At 44.8% G+C, this 20,849-nt stretch overlaps 1 protein-coding gene across 2 annotated transcripts in view; it reads left to right on the top strand.

The window, feature by feature from the left end:
* Nucleotides 1-20,849, top strand: part of CSMD2 (CUB and Sushi multiple domains 2) — a 1,528,443-nt gene that overhangs the window by 1,384,303 nt on the left and 123,291 nt on the right. The window lies entirely within an intron of this gene.

The following is a 20,849-nucleotide window of genomic DNA, read 5'->3' as shown; positions in this document are numbered from 1 at the left end:
GAAAGGCAAAATGAGCAATTGTAAGTACACAGTGCTGTATAATATGATGATTGCAATACATTAAGAAGAGGATAAAAACTTTGATGGGAGTGCTTCTTTAACTGAAATATTAGGTACCATATTTACAATATATTACAAAAAGTTTTAAATTTAATAGTGGACTTTTAAAAATCACTTAAAACCAATTATCTAATTTGCAGTATAAAAATCCTGAACATAAAATGTTTAAAAAAATATATACCGTATTTTTTGGACTATAAGACCCACTTTTTTCCTCCAAAATTTTGGAGGACAATGGGGGGTGCGTCTTATAGTCCGAATGTTGGGGGTGTGTGTATATTTATGTGAGGTGTGGGGGGAGCGGTATCGGTGGAGGAGCGGGGCACAGGAGGCAGCAGCCGCCTGCTGAAGCCTACACTGTCCCCGCTGCTAAAGAAAATGAATATTCACTGCTCCCCACGCCCATGGGGCATGGGGAGCACTGAATATTCATGCTCCTTAATAGCGGTATACAGTGTAGCGGCTCATGCTGTTGCCGGCTATCTCCTGTGCCAGCTGTTAAAGGGCATGAATATTCAACCTCTCTCTACGCCCATGGGTGTGGGGAGGGGGTGAATATTCATGCCCTTTAATGAGCGGGCACAGGAGATAGCCGGCAGCAGCCGCAGCGCGGCTCCGCTGTGTGCCGGCTATGAAGGAGAGTGAAGTCACTGCTCCCCGCGCACACAGACCCGGCGTGGGGAGCAGTGACTTCCGGCAGCTGATCTCTCCTTGTGAGTCGCGCATGGCAGTGACGTCAAGCGCGGCTCACATGGAGAGATCAGTGCAGGCAGACAGGACGCAGCGCTGGAGGAGAGAAGAAAGGTGAGTATGAGTGTTTATTTTTTTTTAATGTGCAGCATGATGGGGATTAGGGGGACCATGCATAGTAGGACAGGGATTTGGGGTACCATGCATACCAGGACAGGGATTTGGGGTGCCAAGCATACCAGGACAGGGATTAGGGGTGCCATGCATACCAGGACAGGGATTAGGGGTGCCAAGCATACCAGGACAGGGATTAGGGGTGCCATGCATGTACCAGGATAGGGATTAGGGGTGTCACGCATACCAGGACAGGGATGAGGGGTGCCATGCATACCAGGACAGGGATGAGGGGTGCCATGCATACCAGGATAGGGATGATGGGTGCCATGCATACCAGGATAGGGATTAGGGGTGCCATGCATACCAGGACAGGGATGAGGGGTGCCATGCATACCAACACAGGGATTAGGGGTGCCATGCATACCAGGACAGGGATTAGGGGTGCCATGCATACCAGGACAGGGATTAGGGGTGCCAAGCATACCAGGACAGGGATTAGGGGTGCCATGCATACCAGGACAGGGATTAGGGGTGCCATGCATACCAGGACAGGGATTAGGGGTGCCATGCATACCAGGACAGGGATTAGGGGTGCCATGCATACCAGGACAGGGATGAGGGGTGCCATGCATACCAAGACAGGGATTAGGGGTGCCATGCATACCAGGACAGGGATTAGGGGTGCCATGCATACCAGGACAGGGATTAGGGGTGCCATGCATACCAGGATAGGGATTAGGGGTGCCATGCATACCAGGACAGGGATGAAGGGTGCCATGCATACCAGGACAGGGATGAGGGGTGCCATGCATAACAGGACAGGGATGATGGGTGCCATGCATACCAGGATAGGGATTAGGGGTGCCATGCATACCAGGACAGGGATGAGGGGTACCATGCATACTAGGACAGGGATGAGGGGTGCCATGCATATCAAGATAGATATGAGGGGTGCCATGCATACCAGGATGGAGGGATGCCAGGCATACCAGGATGGGGATGGGGACCACGTATAAAAGGAAGGGGGGCGGCATATATACCAGGATGGGGGATATTGTCAGAATTGGGGGACATTACCCCTATACCAGTGTCAGCAGAAGACCCCCTCCCCCTTAAAAGTGCATCATTACTACATTTTTTTCCTAAATTTTTATTTTTGTATTTTCCTCCTCTAAAACCTAGGTGCGTCTTATGATCCGGTGCATCTTATAGTCCAAAAGATACGTTATATATAATTCAGGAAATATAACAATTAAAAATCATTACATTACAATTATTCTTATAAATCTCATATCTCCTGGACCAAGGTTTGTGTGTTAACCCTTAGACTAAAGGGGTTGTCCACTACTCGGACTACCCCTTCTCAATCACTATAATAACACCTATACTCACCTCCGGTGCCGTTTCAGCAGTGTCAGCACTGACTCTCCTAGGGCTCGTGTGACATTGTTAGGCCACATGAGCCCTGCAGCCAATCAACAGTCACTTCACTCTCCCCTCCTTCGAACAAATCTGACATCTGGAAGAAGTGATAGCTACAGCTACTCACTGACGTCCTCCAGATGTCAGATTTGTCCGAGCCCCGGGAGAGCCAGTGCCGACATTGCTGGTACAGCTCCGCATCGGAAGTGAGTATAGCTGCGATTATGATGCTTTTTTGATGCATTTGAGCTGAAATGTCATCATTCCTTATATTTTACTTTTTTCCTTCTTCCTTACAATAGCTGGTCTTGAATGTGGTCTTAAACTTTTCTTTCAGTAAAACACAAGGTTCTTGTTTTCATGGTCCATCCTGTATTATATTATATTATAGAGCAAAAAACAATTACAGGAAGGAATTGCTTTGGCAAAATCACATTTCCTTTGTTGTATGAATTTCCCTTGCTTTCAGATACTGCTAATATTATTCATGTTTGTAAGTAAAGGCCTATGAAAGTACTAGTCATATCTAATATAAATAAAAGTCGCGATCATAAGATTAGATATTTTTCAACTAATCCACAGCCTAAAATTGTTGATTGCTTGCAGATTTATGGGAACAAATAGGGATTGTGGAACAAATGCAGACAACTAAGAATTTCATAATATTTTCATTTCTGGGATACATCTACTATGTATATACTGAGATGTTAAGTATTTTTTTGGACAAACGGTCAAATATCTAATGAAACAATAGAAATTTGTAATTTTGCTTAAAGTAAGAGAGCATTAACACTGCAAATTTGAAAGCTTCCAGCTCATATGTCAAATGTATCCATAGACTCCTATTTACCCTACAAGTGTGCTTTTATCCTGTGTCGTGCTGTTATATGTTGGCATCTTTTTATGTCTGGCAGCAGTTACTTATTTCTTTCTGCTGAGAGGCCGTGTATGCTTAGCGGAGCCAAGTGTGCATGTGTGCAGGGGAATTAAAAGAGAAAGCTGTTGGATGAATGAAAGTTTGGCTTACATTTATTCAATGCCTATGGCCTTAGAGGGAGCCTGTCATGTCCCCAAATGCTATTAACCTTCAAATATGGGGTCAATCTGCAGGTTAATAGCGTTGTAAAGCTGCCTGACTACCATACTGAAAGCCCGGCTACTGGGAGGAAATGAGCTTTCTTCTACCTGGCAGCCTCCGGCTGTCAGTCATACAGTTGTACCCACGTGGCTTCAGTCACCGCTTGGTATACAGTGAGCGGTAGCTGTAAGTACACCCTGGCACATTAACTGATGATAGCCTCTGCACTGATGCGCCACAGAGATGGCTGTCAGTCAATGTACCGGGGTGTGGTTACAGCTGCCGCTCACTGTGTACTGAACCGTGACTGAAGCTGCACCGGCCGCTCCTCTATGACTGAAAGTCTGGGAATAATAAAGTTCATTTCCTCCCGGTAGCTGCACTTTACGTGCAGTGCATGGACAGCTTTAGAATGCTATTAACCTGCAGATTAACCCTATATCTGCTGGTTAATAATGTTTTGGGACATGACAGGTTACTTTTAAGTTCCCTGATAATTTGTACCTCTGGCTAATGTAAAGTAAATCCAGTACTGAATGCCAAGGGTTTTTAGTCTTTTTCTGGATCAACAAGGGCCTTTTCTTTTTAGTGAATGGATGTATGTCCATTTGGAATCTTATTACCTATATAATTGTAGAAACCTGCAACAAGAAAATGTAACATGAAGCAAACATAAAGGGAGTAAAATCTAAGGAGTTAGCAGACCCGACTCCCATGTCTTTTTTCTTTCTGTATAATAAAGTACTCTTAGAATACCACACTTACATAATGCTTTTTGTTGAGATTTGACGCTTGATGCTTAGAATGTAAAGGATGTTAAAAGATCACATACGGTTTCATCAGGCATCACGTTTGATATATCTTGAAAACCTCATGCTGGGCAGCAGGTGAAGGCTGTGAGATCCTGCCGTGGACTGAGGTGTCCCACCCAACTCTCCTCTCTTACTGCATAGCTGGAAACCTTCAGTCCATTTCTTCCTCACACAGAATTCCTGCCGAGTCGATATACCTGGAATATCAAAGCAACCGGTTATCTGTAGGAGAACTTGCTGTGTATTAAATGGATTGGACAGGCTGCTTAACCTATAATATACCAAAATGCCACACTGTTTCATATATACCCCTGCTACAGGATTAATGCATTATGCCAGTGAAATGAAAAATCAGCTTCGCGGGATTATTTAATACATTAATAAACACCCGCACTACCTTATAACTGATGGATATGTGCCTGGTTTTACATCTCAAAGAAATATTGAACTGCAGGGTCCAGATCTCAGAAGTGCAGAAAGATAGAAAGAATTGATTATCAGATCATTTTTCTATAAAGAATATAAAGTAATAGAGAAATATATCTGCAATGCCTTCTGTATTCATGATATACAGTACTAGATACATAAGGCTAACTTACGTGAGTCTACAATTATGGATTGGTTGAAGCTTTTAATCAGATGCACAGAATCCTTCAACGACGTCTACTGAAGTCTTTAAGAAATACGGCGGGTCATCCACTGTACATTGCTCTGTTGTGTTTTGTTGCATTGTAGTTGAAAATGTCAACCATACTGTATGCGTGGTCTGTCATTGATACATAAAGGAGTCTATTTTATATTGGTTCCAAGTGCATTACCTCTATATAACACCTGAAGTACCAGAGGTTATGTCTTCCTTCATTTAGTATCAGAATGGGACCACCAAAGAAAATTATTCTGAGCCCTGCCTCGCAGCTAAGCAGAACATATGCTTATTCATAACACCTAGACGCAAGTGACTACTGATTGAATCCAAAATTCGGGTTTTCTACTTTTGAACATTTGGAGCCCCATCCTTGTGGTACTCCAGGAGACTCTTCTGGTACTCTAGGAGAATCTTCTAGTACTCTAGGAGAATCTTCTGGTACTCTAGGAGAATCTTCTGGCAATCTAGGAGACTCTTCTGGTACTCTAGAAGAATCTTATGGTACTCTAGGAGAATCTTCTGGCAATCTAGGAGACTCTTCTGGTACTCTAGAAGAATCTTATGGTACTCTAGGAGAATCTTCTGGCACTCTAGGAGATTTTTCTGGTACTATAGGAGACTCTTCTGGTACTATAGGAGACTCTTCTGGCACTGTAGTAAGTCAGTTAGTTGATACAGTTTTTGGCCTAGTACTTTACATAAATAAGGGCAAAATAAGTCCCATAAAATTAGACATAAGATCAGGTGGTTTTGGAGTAGGATTTCAGAGGCAGACATGCCATATTTGCAGCATGCACAGATTTCCAGGGGCCTAGTAGGTTAGGAGCCCCAGTGTCATGTTCATATTACCTTCCTACTGTCTATTTGATTGCATGTAAACCATTGAGATAATGAATTTCAGGGCTTGTACTTACTATAATTACTAGAGAATTGTTAAAAATACTTTATGGTGTGCTCTATGATAAGATATTGGCTAGAGTTTGTCCTTGCACAGAGGCTCTCTGCTGATTTTGCTGCTCACTTAATATTTAATCCCATGAGCTACAGGATAATTATGGGATTATATTGACCACAATATCAACTCAGTAGTCTCCTGTAAGGCTACGTGCACACGTTGAGTATTTGGTGAGTTTTTACCTCAGTATTTGTAAGCCAAAACCAGGAGTGGGTGATAAATACAGAAGCGGTGACGTGTTTCTATTATACTTTTCCTCTGATTGTCCCACTCCTGGTTTTGGCTTACAACTACTGAGGTAAAAAAAACTCACCAAACACTCAACGTGTGCACTTGGCCTAAGAAAGAAGATGTTAGATGACATTTTCAACCGGTGCCAGACATTTGAAGTTGGTCAGAACTTTTGCAATGGATGCAAAGTTGCCACAAAATATTTCCAAGATTTTAGCACAACTAATGCACAATGTAGTCTCATCCTAGGCCATAGGCCATACATGCTTTTCTATGATGGTCCAAAAGTGATTTACTCATGGTTATACTGGATTATTGGTTTTGTAAGGTGATTCTGGGAAAATGAGATTAGCATAATCTAGATAACAAAGGTGCAATAGATTTTCTAAATAGTTACTCATATATACAACAGAACTGATTTGATATTTACAGGAATTCAGGTTTTGATACTATGGGCCGGATTCATCATTGCATTTACCGCAGTTTTTTGACAAGTTTTGGGTGCTTTACTCCTTTTTTAATTTTATTTTTTGCACTATATTCCACTTTAAATTGACACTTTTTTAAGTCACTTTTTTCTGTGTTTGTCTGTTATTTTTATTACTGTTATTTTGTGGGCAGAATATAGGGTTTTGCCTGATTAATCTGCTACTTTTCATAAAATTATAAAATTTGCCGGAAATGTATTCCATTCCCCCCCTTGGAGTGATTTCACACGTGACTGAAATTTGGGTTCAAATTTTGGAAAATTTTAGAAGAACATGATACTCTTTTAACTAAAAAGATATAAAACCGTTTAAAGACAAAAATAAAGAGTAATTTTCTTTATTTAGCTCAAAATTCATGAACCGTGTGCACCAATTTGATGAATTTGGTGCGAAAAGACATCAACGAATAACACAAGACAAAAAATAAAAAATTACTTCAAAAAAATCGCAAATGATGAATTGAACCCTCTGTGGTCTAAAGATTCATTCATCTCTCTGTATCAGGCATCACGGTAATATAAAACAGCAATAAGACACGAGACTAGATATAAAGATAGAGATGCTACTGCACTATATCTGAAGGAACTTGCCAGTCTCAGCACTGTTTTTCAAACAGAAAGTTAGAAGACTGTATCTCTGTATAGCACAAACCTGCACATTATAGAACAGTATAAATGCATAGAACAGCGCATAGTATCTTTGAATAATAATGTGATTTTCTTTCACTGCCAAATCAGATTGCAGTGAGAATATGTCATTATACTGATGTTATTCTGTGCTGAATGCTTTTGATAGCCAAGATGCAAAGAACAGCTATAACATCAGCCGCCATGTCCATGTACAACACTAACTGTGAAGGAGATATGCAGTGAATATCGCGTGGTGCCTGGGAGCTGTCAGTGCTCCTATTTTTAATTATATTGGATACTGTAGTGCATGTAATCTGCTGACACGTATATATGTTAATGTTGCGTATTATATTACAGAAAAATTGAACATGTAGTTAAAGTGGCCGTCCCAGCAGTACAAATTCCTTTTTCTAATCTAAGTCCCATGCTGATGAGCTAAAACCTAGAAGACCAGCTTCTACAACTCCCTAGGTGTTCTTATGCCACATGAGACTACGGTATAATAAAAGGCCCTCCTACAGATTTTGTTGAGGAATTTCAGGTTACACTTCTGACTTTCAGTTATCATATGTTATTGCCAACAGGCAACGTGTGATGATACATGGTTTCACCAAGTTCTCCAGAGCAAGAGTAAATAAGGGACCCACTTCTATGGTGACTTTATAATATGACATAAGGTATATTTAATGCAGTGTCCAACAAAAAATAAATTGATTTAAGCAAAAATAAAGATATGTATGGTTAAAGGGAACCTGTCATGTCCCCAAACGCTATTAAACATTAAAAAATTCTTCGTCACACACAAGAGAAAATTATGCTAAACGTCATATTTTTATTTCTCAATCACAGAAATTTTCACTCAACGTTTCAGCCAATTAGGGCCTTCATCAAGTATTATCTGTATGGTGATAACATAAAACAGGAAAATAAGGTATACATGAAACCAAAAATGAAAATGCAAGTAGATGAAGTTCAGGAAATATACATCAAAATAATTCATTACATAAAATAGGTATATACAATTGATTTGCCATGGGAGCAAACAGAAATAAATCCAGAGAATTTCAAACTTGGGTAGACCTCAGTAAATGTATATAGGTATAATGTGGGAATATGGTGCAAGAATATCACACCTAGAGGGAAAGACAAATAGACAATTTAGAATATGACCATATAAAAAAAGTTACCTGTGAAAAGGGAAAATATGATGTATAAAATAAAAGTACGAAAATCTTGCCAAAAAAGGAGAAAATATTGAGAAAAAGGAGGTATAAACATGAATAAATACTGAATGGAGTGGGAAAAGTAAAAGGCAAAGAAGCAAAAAGATGGCTCATCAATAGGGTATGGAAGGAAGATATAAGTAATAGTGAGTGATATAATAAAGGTTGTAAGGCTGAACAAGGTAAGTGCAAGGTAAATATAAGATTGCAGATTGCAGACAGCAGATTGCATAGGAATTGTAGAGTAAAGTGGATCCAAGCGAATAGACAGAAACATCCAAATTACACAAACTATTTACTTTATTTTTATTTCTATCCAAGTCCCAATCTCCTTTTTCAAGAGTGAACCCAGGGTACGGGCCCGGGAGCCGAGCACCGCGACATCCCCAAACCTGGCAAAGGCCCGGGTACCGAGTCGTCCCCATCCCCTGGGCACGTCAACCTCTTCCTGATGTCACGAACAGGATTGCGTGCCTGTTGCCACCGGGTACTGTGCGCCTTAAAGAACTGTGTCGCATACCGTGGTGAAGTTTTCTCACCAATTGCCGCTGTTTCCCGCCATTGTCCGCCATTTTCGAGTCGCCGTGCGGGAAGAAGAGGGGCGTAACTGTGAGAATCGGAAAGGCGTGACTGCTGGAAGCGCGCAAAGCTCAAGTCCCGCCTCGCGCTCTGACGCAGCACCGGGAAGCGTCAGATCCTGGAAGGAGACCGTCGTCTGCGGAGTAGCAGCCTACCCGATTAAAGAAGCAGGAGGTGGGCTACGGTTCACTAGGGGGGCGCAACCATGGCCGACGACCAGCAAGATGCCGGAGCACTGGTTAACGCTCTCGATGCTCAACTTGCGCCCGGCGCTGCTCATGCTGGAGCGGCTGCCCCACCAGCAGGGGTCGTGACTCCCTTGATACCAATGGCCCTGCCGTATATCCCTGGAGCAAAATGGCTTCCCCAGTATGATGGCAAACCAGACACCCTGTCTGGATTCAAAAGCAAAATATGCGGTGTACTGGATATGTACTCAATGACTGGTAAACAGCGAGCCGCTGTTGTGCTGGGACAAATGACTGGTGCCGCAGAGCGGGAAGTTGAAACCTGGCCAGCCGCAGACCAGGAATCAGTATCCATTATCTTTAAGAGACTGCAAACTGTCTTTGAAAACCGCACTGAGACAGATCTCCGGATGAGGTTCTACCACTGTACCCAGAAACCTGAGGACAGTATCCGGGACTATGCCTGGCGCTTACAGGAAGCCCTGCGGGCGCTGAAACAGGTTAGTCCAGCCAGCATACAAGATGAGAATAAAATGCTGACAGAACAATTCATCCGGGGGTTGAGGTCCCAGGAGGAGAGCAGAACCGTACGGTGGTGGGCCTTAGATCATCCAGATGCCACCTTTGACACCCTGAAGGACATGGCTATTAAGGGTCTACAGACCCTGGAAACATCAGGGACTGCTATCCAGCGTTACCAGGGTGGGGCCAACCCAGTGGCCGCAACACCCACTGCTACTTTATTGACGGCTGAAACAAAGATGTAAACAGTGCCCCCTAGCGAGCTGGACAACCTGTGCTCTGAAGTGCGTCAGCTGAGTAAAACCCTGGCCACTGTCCTGAGCACCCTGCAGCTACAGGCGGAGCCCGAGCCGAAAGGAAGGATCCTACTCGCCGACAGTCCTGAGGATGTCCCCTGGATGAGGAGAAGAAGGAGGATGACACCACCCCGTAGGAGGACAACACCATCTCGTAGGAGGACAACGCCACCCCGTGGGAGTACCAACGACCAACATCTCCCTCCAGGAGACTTCATCTGCTACCGCTGCCACAAGGCAGGCCACACCATGTGGAACTGTCCTTTAAACGGGCAAACCCTGGGGCCGAGGGCCGACACCCAGTAGTAAATCAACCAGGCCCATCAAGCTGGTACCACCGGTTCATAGGAGGAAGGCCTTTCCTGTCCATCATGCTGGACGGCATAGCAACACCTGCGTTACTGGACACCGGCTCACAGGTAACCATCATACCTGATGTCCTCTACAAAAGGTACTGGTCCATAGATGAACTCCACCCGCCAGCCCAAAACCTCTCTGTGTATGCCTCTAACGGCCTTCCTCTTAACCTAGTAGGGGTTAAGGACGTGACAGTGAAGGTAGGGAGAGTGGAACTAAAGGACCAAGGACTAATTGTCATAGAATCTAACCCTGGTGATACAGACTTGTATATGATACTTGGTTCAAATATTGTTGGTAACTGTTTGGGAGAAGTGTTGTTTTTGCTCCAACAGATTGCTGTCACTGCCAAACCAAGGCAGAGGAAGATGCTCCAGAGAGAGATTCGAGCCCTCCTGTACCAGCAACAGGTAAAGCTAACAGGTGGTGAGATTGGTAATGTACGGGTGACAGACCCGATACCCATTGTGATTCCCCCAATGAGTGAGATGCTGATTTGGTGTAGGGCAGCAATAGGTCTCAAGGGACAGAACTACCAGGCAGTAGTGGAGCCCATTAGCTCAGAGCACAGACCTACACTCTTAACTGCTAGAGGGGTAGTTGACGTACGCAATGGGAAGGTGCCCGTACGACTCCTAAATTGTGGGGAGGAGGAAGTCAAATTGCCAAGGTATGCCACTGTTGCTAGATTGTATACTGTGAATGATGATGCCATACACACAGTGGAATCCTTGACCCCACCAGATGCAGTGGAGGACAACGACTCCGAAGCTCAGCTGGAGGATTGGTGTCAACAGCTCCATGTTGGGACTGACGCCACTCCTGTCCATCAGAAACACGGTGTTTACAGAGTGGTCCAGGAATATGAAATAGTGTTTAGTAAACACTCACTTGACTTTGGAAGGGTTAAAGGGGTACAACACCACATACCCACCGGTAACCATCCACCCATTAAGGAGCGTTACCGACCCATACCACCAGCACATTATCAGAAAGCCAAGGAAATGTTGCGTGACATGAAAAAGGCAGGGGTAGTAAGGGATAGCTGTAGCCCTTGGGCAGCTCCCCTGGTCCTGGTCAGGAAAAAGGACGGTAGCATGAGGATGTGTGTAGATTATAGACAGATTAATCGCATAACACATAAAGATGCATACCCTTTGCCCTGTATAGAGGAATCCCTGGCTGCACTAAAATCTGCCAATTACTTCTCTACACTGGGTCTCACTAGCGGGTACTGGCAAGTCTCTGTTGCTGAGGAAGACCGGGAGAAGACAGCCTTCACCACTCCGATGGGACTGTGCGAGTTCAACCGTATGCCATTTGGACTCTGCAATGCACCCGGAACGTTCCAGAGGCTGATGGAGTGTTGCTTGGGACATCGGAACTTCGAGACAGTGCTGCTGTACCTGGATGACGTTATCGTGTACTCGAGGACGTATGAGGACCATCTGAAGCACCTGGCGGAGGTATTTGAAGCATTGTCCCGGTATCGGATGAAACTAAAGCCTTCTAAATGCCACTTTCTCAAGCAGAAGGTTCAGTACCTAGGGCACGTAGTCAGCTCGGAGGGAGTAGCACCAGACCCGGAGAAGGTCACTGCCATCCAGAAGTGGCCTGAACCGAGAAGCATCAAAGAAGTACGGCAATTCCCGGGACTGGTCGGGTACTACGGGAGGTTCATAAAGGACTATACCAAAAAGGTAGCACCTCTACAAGGCCTCCTGGTAGGACAGTCCAAAAGAGGAAAGAGTCCCCCATTCCAGTGGGGCAAAGAACAGGCTGAATCCTTTGCAGTAATGAAGGAAATCCTGACTGGTGAAGAAATCCTGGCTTACCCTGACTACAGCCAACCTTTCCTGCTGTACACTGACGCCAGCAACGAGGGACTGGGAGCTGTGTTGTCCCAGAAGCAAAATGGAAGAGAGAAGGTAATTGCGTATGCCAGCAGGAAGCTACGCCCTACCGAGAGGAACCCGGAGAACTACAGTTCCTTCAAGCTGGAGTTCCTGGCATTAGTCTGGGCTATCACTGAAAGGTTCAAACATTACCTAGCCTCAATGAAATTCACAGCCTTTACTGACAACAATCCCTTGACACACCTGGAGACAGCCAGGTTGGGAGCCATGGAACAGCGTTGGGTGGCCAGACTGTCAAATTATCAGTTCACCATCAAGTACCGGGCAGGTCACAAGAACACCAATGCTGATGCCCTGTCAAGGATGCCTCACCAGTCAGACACCGAGGATGAAGTGGATGATTTAGAGGAAGTTGAATTACCTGCTTTCCACCAAAGCGGAGTGGTCCATGAGCAACACGTCACCTGAAGACGTCAGGTAAGGACGCTGAACCCTCTACCCCACCACAGTTGGAAGGAGACCCAGAACAGTGACCCGGTTGTCAGCCTTATCAAAAGACTGATCACCCAGGAAGGTTCCCACCTGGAGAAGGATGCTCCTCCACAAGCCAAGCAACTGTGGAATGAAAGAAGTCGGCTGTTCATCTACAGAGAGAAGCTGTGCAGAAGATATGTCAACCCCAAGACCCCTGAAATGGTGTGGCAGATTGTTGTACCCACGACAGATATCCAGATGGTGTTGGAAGCCTACCACGATCAAGCAGGTCACTTTGGCTGGAAGAAGCTGGAAACCCTGCTGAAGGACCGGTTCTACTGGGTTGGAATGCGGAGCTCCATAGAGAGGTGGTGCCGGAATTGTGGGCCCTGTAGCCTCAGAAGAAAAGACTACGGCAGCCAGAAAGCACCATTGCAATCCATCAAGACAACCCAGCCCCTGGAGATCGTCGCTCTGGATCACGTCAAGCTGTCACCCAGCAGGTCAGTCTACTCCTATGCCCTGACCATGGTGGATCACTATTCCCGGTTCCTTGTGGTAGCCCCTGTCAAGGACCTGACAGCAGAGACTGCAGCAAGAATGTTCCAAGCATACTTCTGCAGGCCCCATGGATAGCCGGACAAAGTGCTGACGGATCAAGGCCCTGCCTTTGAAGCCGAGCTGTTTAAAGAATTCTGCCACCTGTACGGGTGCAAAAAGATCCGGACTATGCCGTACCACCCTCAGACCAATGGCTTGTGTGAGAAAATGAACAACATCGTCATAGACCTGCTGAAAACCTTACCCTTGGAAGAAAGAAATCAGTGGCCAGACATGCTACCTGACCTGGTAGATCTGTACAATCACATACCTGTGAGTTCTACAAATTGTACCCCAGCGTACCTCATGAAAGCAAGACCTGGGAAATTGCTCATGGACCTGGAACTCGGAGTGGTAGAACCAGAAGCAGATATGTCCACTGAAGACTGGGATACAAATCGGCAAGAGCAGTACAGGAGAGTACAGGCCTGTGTCGAAGACAGTCTGAACAAGGTGAGGGAAAGACTGGAAGAACAGTACAATAAACATGCACCAGCAGAACCCTTGGCACCTGGAGAGATAGTGCTGAAGCGGAAAAGAAGAGGTCACACTGCTCGATGACCAGTGGGAAAGAGAGCCTTATACAGTGTTGAATTCTAGATTTGACAACAATAAAACTTCCCTGATTAGCAAAGATGGAGGAAAAACAACTGCAACAGTCTCAAGAGACCATCTGAAAGTGTGCCCAAGTCTACTGAAGACGACGGAAGAAGAAGTGCCTCCTATAGCACCAGAAGAACCCAAGGATGATGTGCTTCACACAGTTCTAGGAGATTTCCCTGCGGACTGGCCTCAGCTTGATGGAGCAGTAATTATACCCGTAATACACTTCTATCAGCCACAAGAAGAACCTGTGAGCACTCTGGAAGAACCTGCTCAGGAACAGGAAGAGTCCCCAGTAAGAGGAAGATTACCCGTTGAGACGGAGCCTGAAGGCCCAGTGGACAGTGTACTTGCCAGACCCATAGAGAGATTAAGGCAGTTTTATAATCTACCAGCACGTACACCTGCTAGATTAACGGAAAGGGTAAGCACAGACACTTTTGACACCCCAGTGCTACGAAGGTCCACACGCAGCACACAAGGACAAATCCCTGCCCGGTTTAGGGAATAAGCATGAAGTGCCTAAATTGTAAATAGTTACCCAGTTGGGTATTGCCTATTATTTATTGTATAAACTGTCAATAATATGTGGGCATTTAGTTACCCGTCAGGGTACAAAGACTTGTAGGCTGAGGACTGTGAGCAGCCAAAAACTGTCCTGTAAATAGTTGCTCTTATCAAAGTGCCCCCTTTATTTGACCAGAGAACAAAAACCCGTTTGGCGTGGCCCAAGACGTGGTCCAGCACCTGGATTTCTTATGCCCTGTAGCCACGCCCAGGGCCTACGTTGAGGGTTTTCAGGCGGGTCCCTCATGTTTCTCCCTGTTACACTTTCATCAGTGAAATGGACACCTGGTTACAGGACATACTGTAACTTAATTGTTATTATAATTATTTTTGTTATTGTTGTTAACCTGTTTTGCAAAATGCTTCAGTCCAGGAGTACTGAATTTTACTAGGGGGGAATGTGGCACCCTGCTGTTCACAGGTACCACAGGACCCAGAGTGCATGGATGGACTTCTCCATAAGAGACCCTCACTACATACAAACACCTCCACCCTTCCACCTCATACCAGCAGAGGGAGTCCGTTAGGGATATATATATATGGAGGGTGGAGCCAGGCAGTCAGTCGGTTGGACAGAGTCAGACAGAGTCTGAGAGCGTGCTGACGCTGAGAGCAGCGAAGACGCAGCATGTCTGCTGCTGAGTTCTTAGGGCCCCGAGTGTGGCCGACGGCAAGGAGGAGAGGAGAGAGGAGTTGAAAGGGGCAGAGGAGCATCATAGGCCGCGCCTACAGGGTCCTTTATACCCAGTAGGGACCACCGGCCTTCCAGGAGGACTACAAGTCCCTGGCAGACCTGAAGCTAGACCCATTACAGGACCAGGAACCATGAAGGCCCCGGCGACCAGGGATAGTGGTTGCCAGCAGAAGGTCCCACTACCAAGCGACAGGTGAAGGAACAGCACGACGCATAAGCTAGGCCCAGCTGCAGGCTGACCAGGAGCATACAGAGAGACAGACACGGACCAGGAGGCCTTATACCCGCTCACTGGGGAGAAGTCCTGAAATGCACCCATCCTACTGAGTACCCTGGACCATACCTGACATCCGCACCAGTAAACGTATTGAAGCGAATCCCCTGTCTCTGTCAGTTACTCCTGTGGCGCCATCCCGCCTGCACTACAAGTCCCAGCATCACCACCCACCACCAAACTCCACACTGCCCCGGGGGCCCGCTCCACCTGTGGGGAGCAGAAACATCCCAGCTGCCATCCCATCACCCCCCGGAGGTCTGCAGCAGCGCTGATAATCCTTACCAGGTACCACAGGTGGCGTCACAAACTATTTACTTTATTTTTATTTCTATCCAAGTCCCAATCCCCTTTTTCAAGAGTGACCCCAGAGTACGGGCCCGGGAGCCGACCACCGCGACATCCCCAAACCAGGCAAAGGCCCGGGTACCGAGTCATCCCCATCCCCAGGGCGCGTCACGGCTAGGTCAGGAATATGTGAAGGGGCGGACATGGTAAGGAGGTTCCCTGAGTCCGGCATAGTGTACTGCGCATGCCCGTCGAATGAGACGTTCAGAGAAAGGCGAAAAAAGCCGAAGCAAGATACAGAGCAGTGCAAGGAGCATATGGCGTATGAGTGACAGCAAGGGAGAGACAGATAATGGGAATATGGAGATAACAGCAATTCCTAAACGCTATTAACCTGCAGATATGGCGTTCTATAGCCATGCGGCCACCACACTAGTAGCTGGGTTACCGAGAGGAAATTAACTTTATTCTTCCTGGCAGTCTCTGGCTTTCAGTCATAGAGTCGCTGCTGATGCAGCTTCAGTCACCGTTCAGTACATAGTTAGCATCAGTGCAAAGCCGGCTGTCAGTCAGAGCCAAGGTGTGGTTACAGCTGCTGCTCACTATGTGCTGAGCCGTAACTAAAGCCGCGTGAGCTGCGCCTGTATGACTGAAAACCAGAGGCTGCCAGGAGGAATACAGTCAATTTCCTTCCGGTAGCGGGGCTTTCAGTGTGGTGGCTGCACCGCTTTAGAATACTATTAACAGATTAATGCATTTGGTGACATGACAGATTCCCTTTAAGTCACCAAATTCATCCTGGAATATAATAGATCCAATGCAAAAGAGCTAAACAAACTTTTTGGTTATTCTCATAATCATAAAGATCTTATAATAATGTACACATTTTTATTTATTAATTTGTGCCAATTTAAGTCAGCTTTAAATCTTCCCAAATTTTCACATACCACCCTTCAAGAATGCCCTTTCATGCTCTATTTACCCTCCAGTTGCCATTGGAACTGTCCTGCTATATTTGCAGTGCTCGATCATGTGCAGTACAGTCTCTTTCATCTGTCTTCCCACAAGTATAGCTCTGCTTTAGGTTGTGTCTAGAGCAAGCTGTTCCTGTGAGGGATGATGTCACAGAAGGGGGAAGAGGCTTTTATATACTGTTTCCTACATCCTAGGAAACAATGGTGTGCCTGTTTGCTGGTAACTAACAGGAGTGATGTTCAACAGAATGTGGCTGTACATAAAGGTACTGAAGGGAAAGATATACTGCAGGATGGGGCTGTGTATAGAGGTGACTGAAAGGAGTCATATACTGCAGAATGGGGCTGTATATAGAGGGGCTAAGAGGAGAGATATAATGTAGGATGAGCTGTATATACTTGGTCTGAGAGGAGAGATTTACTGGAGAATGGGACTGTATTACGGGACTAAGCGGAGTGAAGTACTGTTGGATGGGGCTCTATATAGAGGGGCTGAGAGCAGCGATGTACCGCTTGATGGGGCTGTACATGGAGGGGCTAAAAGGAGTGATTTACTATAGGTTGGGGCTGTTGATAGAGGAGCTGAGAAGTGTGATGTGCTGCAGCATAGGGCTGTATGTAGAAGAGCTTAGATGAGTTGAGCTGTTTATTGCCTGCTGCTGTTGATGCATGTGACAGAAGATAATCCTCTGACATACACATCAATAGAGCAGCATTTGCAGTTTCACATTACTGAACTGTCAGCAACAGGCAACAAACTCAACTCTGCATTACTTAGTAATTACAAGCTGCGAATTGGAGGATTGCAGGAGAGTCGAGCTCTGAGAGAAGCCAGCTAACAATTATATAAAACCACACAGGCAGCTATACTGATATAGATAAGAGAAGATAAGATCAGTACAGGAGCAGACAGTACCCAGAAACAAAGTGGCTGTGGCTCAGCATAAAGGGAAACCGACTGCGTAGCAAGAGGTCATCGGATTGACTCCCAAAACCAATGTATGACATTAGCGTCATGATAATTCAGATGGGGCTAGTCAGGAGCACACATGAGAGGTAAGGAAGCAGTCTGCAGCACTGCAGAGAAGAGGGTGCTGCTGGGAAATGTAGTTTTAGCAGAGAAAAATCTGACTGCCTATTGAGCTATGTGACGCTAGATGCACAGAGGGAGAGAGATGAAAAAGACGCGACACAAAGGTATAAGAAAGAAACTTTATGCTTTGCTTAGTCTGTATATTATCAATAAGTATGTATTTACTGTGCTCTGTGAAAATAATGTGATTGTGGGAATAACCCTTTAAGTGTGGTAATATTGACCATGCCCAAAACAATATTACATAATATTACTTTAAAAGTGGTATCTAAGAGCACAGCAAATTAAAAAATGACCAACTAATGGTAGAAAAGCAAAATATAAAAGTAAAAGTTGTTCAACTAGTAAATCCTCACACCAGCACCAATGCTCTGTGAGTCCCCATTGGTCTTTGTTTCTTTTCTTGGGGCAGTAAAGTGTTATGCAAGTCAGTGATCAGGTGCAGTCATCACATGGAAGTACATCAATGTAGTCGCAGAGGGTGCGACTGCGACCGGACCCGTGTGGGAGGGGGGCCCGCTGATGCCAGCACCAATTTCACCTAGATGTGCATCATCGGATGCAAATTCAGCTGAAATGTATTGCGACGCAGACACCCGCTGGCTCCATGCACAGCAATACACGCTGAAAGCCAATCAGAGGCCGACAGCAGATTTTGGCTTGCCTATAATGAACTTTGCATGGCAATGACGTTATGTGTTGCTCATGCTGGCACATCGAAGTCAGCTGCCTCTGTGCCGGCTGTAGAGGAGGACACCGCATGACGTAACATTGGGGAAAGGTAGGATAATTGTTTATTTTTAAAATGTGATGGAGAAGAAGTGAAGGGTTCTCAGGACGGGGGCATTATACCAGGAAGGGGACCAGGATGGGAGGGCATTGTACCAGAATGGGGGACATTATACCAGGAAGGGCCCCAGGATTGGTGACATTATACCAAGAGAGGTTCAAGGATGGGGACATTGTTATAGGATGGGGCCAGGATGGGACATTATTACTGGAGGTTGTCCAGCTTGGAGGACATTATTATAGAAAGGGGCCCAGGACGGGGGACATTATTAGATAGAGGGCCTAGGACGGGGAACATTATACATGATGAGGAACATTACACCAGGAAAGAGCGCAGGATTGGGGGGCATTATTACTGGAATGGCTCAGGACTGGGACATTATTGTTTGAACGATGGGGGCAAACATGCATGCCTTTGTAAGATCTAGAACTGTACAAGGGCCCATACATCTGACTAATATGCAGGTGGGGGCCCAGGTCCAAATTTTGCTTCAGTGCCCATCGGGCTCTAGTTTTGGCACTGTCCAATCATATGGCTATTCTAGTAACCTTGGGCTGGGTCTAAAGAACAGGCATCTGTGGTCTGACAATCGTCAAGATGAACAAGTTGACAATTATTAATGTTTGTCTTTGTATGCTGGAATTTTAATTTAGACATAGCTCTGACATATAATTTTCTTAACTGTGTTGGTGTCAGTTAGCAATGTTATCATTGAGTGTATTGCTGCCTGATAACATAGGGATAGACTAACCTTTTATGCACAAACAGAAGCTCAGAAATAAATACTGGTGTGGAAAGAAGCTCTTACAAGTTGCTGTGTTATTTAACACTTGTTTTTTGTTCACTTGTGTTCACATTGTGTTAGCCATGATTTATTTTCATTGTACAGCTTCTCAACTGATAAATACTTGTGGGCCTTTCCTACTGAAGGTCGAGCCATGAGGTTGCTGATGGATAGCGGCAGGACAGCTCGTTAACACTAATTTAAAAAGCAAGTGAAGTTAATTGGAAAGGATGGGGACACTGTCAAAGTGTCCCCAGTGCTAAGGCCACAGGCTTGCATGGTGAGGATAGGACAGGAGGAAGCTGGGAGGATGGGGACTCGCATGACACTGACAAATTGCTCACTTTTCAGAAACTGTCACTCGTCTGACCTGAGGAATATTGTACTTCTCAAATTCTCATTTCTGTGATGCAGACGCTCTCTCACATTTATAACTATTGTCTTCCATTCATGCAATGTACATTATGAGATTCTGAGTTTGCGTATATTTCTTTTAACTGGAAGAAATTGAATTTTGTGTGAAATATAATGTTTCTCCACGCAAGGAGAGGGACAACTACAGTATAAAAGTGCAAATCAATCCAAAAATATACTTAAATGCAATTTTTCATTCACAAAAAAATTGATTTGTGAGCAGTAGAATATATTAAAATTAAAATAAATCAGCCCAAATATTTTATATTTCTTTATTGACTGTAGACAGTTGTGTCATTCTATAATAACTTCCTTCCTTGTCCTGGTACTATTGTAGGGCTTTATTGCACAGAGCTACACTCACAAATCTGTTGGTTTTAAAGTTGAAATCTTAGGCTATGTTCACACATTGCGTTTTAGCTGCGTTTTTTTCTGCAGGCAAACCTGCTCTCTTGGCAGTAAAGAAGCTGCTTACAAAAAGAAGTTTTTGCTACATTTTTTTGCTGTGTTTTTGTTGCTTTTTCAGGATTTCAAAGTTCCGCTTTGCTTCCACCACAAAAGCATGAATACAGGTCACCAATGTAAGACATATGTAAAACCATAAAACCATTTTTTGGAAAAAGGGCAATTTGATCAAATTGTTTAGTGGAAAAAGATTTTTATGTCTGAAAAAATTGTGACTATTCTGAACATAAAAATTTCATGAAAAAATACCGAATTACAGTGGGGAGGTGAATTAGTCATGAATAGTTTACCTAAGACATTGACAGAGAATTGAGTTTCTAGGACTCTGTTTACTTTCACACTTTGGTTGGCCACAGGCATTGTTCAATTTTATGTCTTGGTTGGCCACAAGCATTGTTCAATCTCACACCTTGGTCAGCCAATATTTACTTTGTACACATCACTAATTTAATTAAACTGCACTAATCCTAAACTGCCATTCTCAACTGCCATGAACACCAAGACATTATGGTATAAACTTGGGAAAATCACAAAAATAAATGTGTTTAACATACTGCTGAACGTGCTTTTTTTTTCACGAAAAAAGCAGCAAACCTGATGCCTGCATTTTTTTGCTTCATTTTTGCACTTATGAGTGAAAAAACACTGAAAGAAGTGACATGCTGCAGTTTGCAAAAATG

Source organism: Phyllobates terribilis, unplaced genomic scaffold, assembly GCF_046119375.1.
Source record: "Phyllobates terribilis strain yellow unplaced genomic scaffold, ASM4611937v1 Scaffold_2__4_contigs__length_985480577, whole genome shotgun sequence".
In the NCBI taxonomy this organism is placed as follows: domain Eukaryota; kingdom Metazoa; phylum Chordata; class Amphibia; order Anura; family Dendrobatidae; genus Phyllobates; species Phyllobates terribilis.
Note: the sequence above shows the minus strand (reverse complement) of the source record. Positions and strands in the feature narration are given on the sequence as shown.